Here is an 8,127-nt window from a genome sequence, read left to right on the forward strand (position 1 = left end):
CTCCCTGAAGCCTCCTTTTCTCCAGGCTGAGCCCCCCCAACTCCCTCAGCTGCTCCTCATCAGACTTGTGCTCCAGACCCTTTCCCAGCTCTCTTCCCTTCTCTGGACACGCTCCAGCCTCTCAATTTCTTTCTTATCGTGAGAGGCCCTCAACTGAACCCAGAACCTGGGGTGTGGCCTCACCGGTGCTGACAGGGGGACAATCCCTGCCCTGGTCCTGCTGGCCACTCTGTTTCTGATTCAGGATGGAGGTGAAAGTGTCACATGTCTGCTACTTGATTCCTTTCTGGAAGATTCACTCTTTCCTTCACAGTGAGGACAGGCAGCAGCATCAGCCTGGCTCCCATAAATTGAGGGAGACATGTTTGTTTAAACTATCTACACAAGGGGACAATTAGGCCTCCAGTTTTCTTGCCTGTCTCCCTGTAGATATTTTATATTTCCTGGAGGAATTTCTGCAACTCAGGGCACTTCGTGTCAGCAATGACAAAATCCAGGCTCAAGTCACTGAGCCTCAGGGAAGTTGTCTCAACACCTAACCTGGTTTCATGAATTTGTGTTACCTGAAAATAAAGAACTCCAAAGTAGCTAAAAATGGTCTGGGAACTCCATTTATCTTCTTTGTAGCACTGATTTGGTACTTGAGGACACATTTGTTTACATACAATCCCAAGCCACTTTCTAAGAAAAGTATTTCCATTCCTGATGGTTTGCTGATGGCAAAATATCTTTGATTTATTCTGTAAAAACTTCCCAGTCAAACTATTAGTTCTTTTCCGTGGAACATAGAAACCATTGGAAAAGCATGGTTTTCATTGTAAAAGCAAAAAAAATCAAATAAATCCCTTTTTTCACTCTTACAGATTTGCAGGAAACTCTTTAGTTAAATCAATTGCCAGTAATTAGAGCACTACTTCTAACTGTGCCTAAATCAGATTTGATTGGGGCTATTGTGTTAGCTCTTGCCATGAACTGTATTTCATTGCATCTGAATTATTCTGAGTGATCCTCTAATACCCTCACTTTCCTTCAATTCAGAGATGAAACTTTGCTTTCCACTACTGTATTATCAAAACCTCCTTTCCAGACTAATGTGTTAGCAAGAGTCATTTTTCATTGAATGTTAGGCCTGACAAAGAATTATTATTCTAATGTGTTGGGGAGATTAGCTCATTTTCACTCTCCTTCTGCCTTCCCATTCATCACTCTCCTGCTATTGGGACTTCCAAAATGATTTATTCAGGCAGAAAACTTAAGTATTGTGGAGGAGAGCTGAAAATACACAAATGGCACAGGAAATGCCGTTTCTTTCTACCCCACTCCAATGAATGTGACTCATAAGTGTGTCTCTCTGAATTGCTATAAACTGGGACATTAGGGAGGTCTCTCTTCTTATTCCTTCTCATTTTACTACTAGCATTTCCATAATATATATAAAAGAGATCCTCTCTTCTCTGTCAGGTCAATCAAAACCATCTCTTTACTGTCATATGTTGTCAGCATCAGCCTAAATTGCTGATAACTCACTGTCCTCTAATTAGATTTCAGTTTCTTTAGAGCTGTAACAGAGCTTAAAATATGGCCCTGTTTATCCCATGAGTCATCTGGACAACAATGCTATGAAGACCTTAGAACTATGAATAAAACTGATGTGTTTATGATGACTTGGAATGGTTAATGGAAATCCCTGGGTTGTATTTAGTTGCCCTGGTCAGTGGTGCTATGGGACTCTTTGCTGACAAGGAGCTCAGGATTGGAAGCTCTGTCATGAAATCAAATGGAAAAAAAGTCATTCAGGATGATCCAGAGGGACTGGGTTGCCATCCACAGGGACCTGGACAAGCTCAAGAAGTGGGCCATGGGGATCTCATGAGGTTTAACAAGACCAAGTGCAACTGGGGGCAACCCCCCATATCAATCCAGGCTGGGAATGAACAGAGGCAGAGAAGCCCTGAGGAGAAGGACTTGCGGTGCTGGTGGATGAGAGGCTGGACATGAGGTGACAATGTGCCCTCACAGCCCAGGAACCACCCATGTCCTGGGCTGCATCCAAAGCTCTGTGGGCAGGAGAGAGAGAGGATTCTGCCCCCCTGCTCTTCCCTTGTGAGACCCCACCCAGAGCACTGCATTCAGCTCTGGGGTCCCCAGCAAAGGAAGCACATGGAGCTGTTGGAGAAAGTCCAGAGGAGGCCACCAAGTTGATTAGAGAGATGGAGCAGCTCTACTGTGAGGAAAGGCTGAGATAACTGGGATTGTTCAGTCTGGAGAAGAGAAGGTTTAGGATGGAGAGAGACTATTTACAAGGGCCTGGAGTGACAGGACAAGGTGAAATGGCTTCAAATTGACAGAGAACAGGTTTAGATTGGATATTAGGAAGAAATTATTTTCTGTGAGGGTGGTGAGGCCCTGGAACACATGTGGTTCTACAGAGAAGCTGTGGCTGCCCCATCCCTGGAAGTGTTCAAGGCCAGGTTGGATGGGGCTCTGAGCAACCTGGTCTAGTGGAAGGTCTCCCCATGGCAGGGAAGTTGGAATGAGATGTTCTTTAAGGTCCCTTCCAACCCAAACCATTCTGTGATTCTCTGATGGAGGAGTGTAAGATAAAAAGGCAAAAGGTTGACACAGCATGATCTGAACTCACAAGACAGAGGGCATGAGACAAAGTGAGAGCAGAATGAGCCAGGCTGAACTCCAAAGAGTTTGGGAGGTTATGATGAAAGTAGTGAAGGAGACAAAAAAAAATCTTCAGATTCAGTGAAATTTGATCAATGAACAAGAGGGAAGTCATCAGCAGTTGGTCAAAAAGGGCTTATTTAAGGAAAGAAGACTGAAAAACTAGCAAATATTCTGTAAAATGTGTGGATCTTAAAATTTTGTCAAGTACAGAAAGGAAGCACAGCTTATATACAGACCAAGATATTTCTTGATATTCTATCCAGGTACAGTCTAAGTTAAATATTATTATTATTTTATTAGTTCCCAATATAAGGATCTGTCTCTGTAGTGTCAAGTTGTCCAGCACTGTTCTTGGTGGCAGGATTTGTGTTACTTAGGCTTCAACTGACCAAGTCTAAATGTCCCTATGAGGTGACACAAATCCTATAATAAATTCCATTTATTCTATTGATTACACTCTTATTGACTATCAAGGGAGCCCAAGGTGAGCTGTTCAAGTCTGTGCCATCAGTGCCTTCATTAAGGTGAATCTCAACCCTGAAGTAAGAGATGAACCCCATTCCTTGTACTAGAGTTCTTTCATCATCATCTTGAGAATTTCTGATGTTCTTCACCTCGCACAGTAGCTGAGCCACATTTTTATGCACAAACATATTCACATCCTCATGTTTTGGGATAGGCTGTAAAGCTCAACTTTCTGCTACTCAGTTGCTTCCTATTTTCTTCCAAACAAGACACATGCCCTACCTCTTGCTCCACTGGTTTAAGTGCAATGTTGTCACCTTTCATTAAGGTGTTTATGTAGGAGAGGACAAGGTATTCATAAATTAATTGTGAGGAAAAGGCTCCTTTAGAAAAACCCTCTATGGCTTTTTTTCAACTTTGCTTTCCTGATTAACTCTGGTGACTTCTTTATCATAACCCACTGGCTTCTGTGACCTGGGCAGAAAGTCCTGCCACAAGAGTGCATTGTTTAGATGGTAGGATCTGTATATTTTGGAAGAGGCTATAAAGCTCAACCTTCTGATACTCTTCGTGAGGCACAGACTGGCTTGGAGGTATTTTTAAAAGATTGACAAGGTAAATCCAGATCAGTGTAGTGTTGTAAATCCAAAGTGGCTCACATTTTGAGAAGACATTAGCCTAATTCACCTCCAGCCTAAGTAGAATAAGGAATGAAGTTCCACATCTCCAAGTTAAGGGGGAAAAGAGGATAAAACCCTGCAGATTAGCACTTTTCAGGAAATTACACAATCTGATATCTAAGAGTTACAGAGAAATTCTTCATGAGTACAAGGGTCTCTCTTGTCTCAGGGAACACTCTTTTGGCATTTGTACATTAGCTTCTGCATTCAGTATTAGAGTCCTACCAGTTTTCTTCCAGAGGCCTCTCTATTGCCACCGGCTGACATCAGAGTGTAGACAACCTTCTTAAATATTTTCTGTAGAGCAAGAAGAGAGGATTTCTTTAAGATATTCCAATATCCAGAAGAAAAAATCTGAGGACAATCTCTTCTTCTTGAATATTTACAACTTGCAAGAAGTTAGTGTAAGCATGGCAGTCAGCACAGAACATGAATATGCTGACCTTTCCCTACATATTTTTTTCTTCTGCTGAGTGATAGACCAACACAGAATAAAGGTGAGCTCCTGTGTTCACTAGATGGTGCTCCAACATTCAGATCCAGGGTTTCTGGGTCTTCCTGGGACATTCAGCTCTCCTGTTCACAAGACTGTTTCTGTGCCTGTCACTGTTTGTAATCACAAAGTTTCTGTGGGCTGGACATGCTCACTCTTTACTGTAGCACAAGCAGAGCATGGCAGAGGAATCTTCTGCAGAGATGCTCTCCAACATCAGCATTAGCAATTTCTCTCAGTTTATCCTGTTCAGGTGAGCGTACCAGTGGTAAAATGTGGCCTTTCAATGCAAGCTTTTGGGTTCTCTTCTAATAAAATAAGTCCTAGACATGCAGACGAGTGTCTCTTCTGAGCCTTGGGTAGTTACAGAACCTCTAGTGGTAATATAGAATGATAAAATTTTTGTGTTTTCCCTGCTTGAAGTGCCTGAAACAGTGTAAAGCATGTCACAACCCACCAGAGAGACATTATTAAAGCACAACATAGAAAGTTCTAAGGTGTTGCCTTAGAACAGGGCGTGAAGACATCTGTTGGGTATTTGGGAGTCCAGCAGCTTGTTGGATTGGTTTTGGAGGATTGTACAAGGTTCTGTGAGTTCCAGCTGGTGCAGCCTTTACCATAATGCCTATGGAGCTGCCTATTCCCACAATCAGTGGGAATTTTGGGGGAATTTCCCCCTCTTCTTTTGGGGAATTTCCCCCTCTTCTTTTGGGGGAAAATTATTTACTGCTGAGAATAATCCAAGAGTAAACTCACATACAGGATGTGTATCTGGTAAGGGGACCAAGACCTGAGTGGGGAAAAAATAGTGTGGAAGTATACTCAAACTTTTGCAGCATGTTAATCAAATATTTAGGAGGTGTGTCCCCTTCCATGAAAAGAATATGCTAATGGTATGGTGTTAATGATGAGGCCTATGAGGTTCATGCTGAGGTATTAAAGGATGTGAGCTGATGCAATCAGTGCTTACCTGAAGGAAGAGATACATGTCTGAGACTTCATCTCCTCTTTACTTACGGAACCTATACAAATAAATTACTGTTAAATGTTGTAAATGACATGTTCAACCCAGAATATCCTTATTTTGTTCCAGTTATGACTAACGTAAAATAGCAAATATCAGGCTGGGAGTTCATCATGGTCTTCTCAGGCAAAGACTGTGATCCCAGCTCTGCTGGATACAGGATCACAGAATTGTTTCAGTTGGAAAAGACCTCTGAGATCAGAAGTTCACCGGTAAACTCAGCACCACCATGTTCACCACTAAACAATGTCCCCAAGTGCCACTCTACACATGTTTTGAACATTTCGAAGAATGGTGATTCCAACACTTCCCTGGGAAACCTGTTCCAGTGCCTGAACACCCTCTCAGTAAATAAATTTTTCCTAATATCCAATCTAAAATTCACCTGGTGGGTAGGTTCCATATGGAATGGAAACCACATCAATTCCACCAGACATCATAGGGACCAAAATTCCCATGAACTGAGCTCTGAATCAGTATGAATCCGGGCTGCTTCTAATGGCTGGACATGAGATTCTCTGAGAACTCTGCTTTACAAAGGTGAAAATAGGAGCAAGATCTGTTTTACCACTACCTGAGCAGACACCTCAATATCTTCTGACTTCTAGAAAATAAGATTGTAGTCAAGCACTGAGGGCTCTCAAAGGGTATTCCTTATCTGCCTTCTGTTTCCATTCATTCTGCCCCATTCCTCTCTTTCCCCCTCAAAATGGGGCCAAAGAAAACTAAAGCCTTGCAATGACAACATGAATCCTGGCATCTGGAAAAGTCCCGATCAGTTCAGAGAACATCCCTGCTGGCTGAGAGAAAGTGGAGGAGTTTACAAATTGAGTGTTTGTGGCAGGGATGTTTTCCTTCCCCTTGCCTGGATTTGGCTGATTAGATCAGAGCACAAACAGAAGAAAGGGAGCACATATAAACTGACCTTGTCATCCTAAATGGTTGTGGCATTTCCAGGAATGCTCAGCCCGCTCCAGCTCTTTGTTTCAAGCTGCTTTCACTTCTTCTCTGGCAAAAGGTTTCTGCAACAGTAAACAAACAAAGAAACAAATAAATCCTATGGGAAAAGCTCCTTCAATTACCACACAGCTCCCCAACAACCCTGTTCTCGTACCTGCCTTGTTTTAACCAACAAATAAGTATTTCACTGCCTGGTAGAAATGTTTCTACTTGATGGAAAAAAAGGCCACAACCATGTAGTGGTTACAGCTTGTGACCCCGAACCCAAACCCACAGCAAGTGAGGGAGCAGAGCTGAGGTCACAGGTCACACCAAGGTGACATGCCACACTCTGGAGGCAGTATCTGTGTCAAGATATCTTTAATGAACTCAAATATTGGATGTTTATTTGCACTGAGTTGGGAAAACTTGATTATGTGTACAAAGAAAAACAGAGCAAGTAGTTCTGGTCACCCTTCTAGTTGTTACTTGGTTTTTAGGGAATGAAACCTTTCCCTTGTGTCTGCTTTAGCCACTTTTAAAATGAGCATCTTAAATAACAAAGTTGTGGGATTCCTTAAATATGTGTCCTCTGTGACTCCTACAAATCACACAGCCACAGGAATAATTCACCTGTTTTACTGGAAATACTAGTTTAATTTCTATTTTTCCTTAAGCAACTAGAAATTTATATTCTGTGTCTCCGTTCCTCCAAGAAATTAACTTGAGTGCCAAAACACTGTTTTTTGGTGCCATTTGAAATGTCTCAGTGTATCCTGCCTGACATCCACTTGTAAACTCAAACTCAAGGCAGCACTGCAGCTTCCATACTCATGTCTACCAGCAGACACCAAGGGCTTTTAAATTGCCTCTAGACATTTCTGTGTAGGCATCTGAATTCCACCCCAGATATGGATGAAGTTTCTTGGAACTTTCAGGGAACTCCAAGACATTGTCTTCAGATAAACGTAAAACAAAACCAAAACTAAAAAGAAACAAACAAATAATCAAAACACCAAAACAAAGCAGTTAAATTTTCTGGGATATGAGAGCAAGACCTGGATAGACTGGAGAGAGACCATCTTTGCAGCCATTCAGAAAATGCAAGGTTTAGTTAAATTAGAATGTGAAATGTGTAAACAGTCAGCAAGTCACAATCCCTTTCAGAAGTCTTGTTTACCCTCTGTGTCCTCATCTACACTCAAGAAGAAACAACGAGAAAGCTTGTTTCAAACTGCAGAGAGAAAGAGTGCAAATACCCTCCACACCTCAGTCCAGAGATAAATTCTGGTTAAAATAATTTTCCTAGAAAGGGAACAGAAGGATTACTCATGAAAAGGAAAGGGTCAGATCCCAAACAGGACTTGTGCACCCCATTGTTCCTCAGAACACAGCCACGACACAGTAAGGACCAGGTCCTCACGGAATTCAGTCATGAGCTCTTTTTAAAAACACATTCAAATGCAAAGTCCGTGCTGCTACTGCTGCTCTGTGCCAGAGCACTCCCCCAGGCTCCTGTCTGTATCCTCCTGTTAGTTCATGGGCTTAAAACTCATATCCCCCACTCCAGAAGGTCAGCTAACAGCCAAGGTGGGAAATGCTCTGTTTTCTGTTTTCTTCCCTTTGAATCCCTGCCTCTTTGGAGGAGTTCTCAGAGTACTCAGCAGGTAGTGCTCTGGAGCCTCAGCATTAAGACCACTCTGAAGGCTTTGCAAAGTCTCAACTCTCATATCATCTATTTGTTCTCTGAGGCCAGTCTTGATTGTTTAAATGCTCCCCCTCTGAGCAGACAATACATGAAGTTGCAATTCAGATCTTAATCAAGCTCAAGGACATCAACGGAAATAATT

At 42.3% G+C, this 8,127-nt stretch overlaps 1 long non-coding RNA gene across 1 annotated transcript; it reads right to left on the reverse strand.

The window, feature by feature from the left end:
- Nucleotides 1–2,533: 2,533 nt before the first annotated feature.
- Nucleotides 2,534–6,461, reverse strand: LOC135415419 (uncharacterized). The gene is made up of 3 exons (XR_010431122.1): nucleotides 6,264–6,461; nucleotides 5,285–5,336; nucleotides 2,534–4,118 (listed from the first exon to the last, which is right to left on the reverse strand). It is a non-coding gene; the product is annotated as an uncharacterized LOC135415419 (long non-coding RNA).
- Between the last annotated feature and the right edge of the window lie 1,666 nt (nucleotides 6,462–8,127).

This window comes from Pseudopipra pipra, chromosome 1 (genome assembly GCF_036250125.1).
Source record: "Pseudopipra pipra isolate bDixPip1 chromosome 1, bDixPip1.hap1, whole genome shotgun sequence".
Lineage (NCBI taxonomy): Eukaryota > Metazoa > Chordata > Aves > Passeriformes > Pipridae > Pseudopipra > Pseudopipra pipra.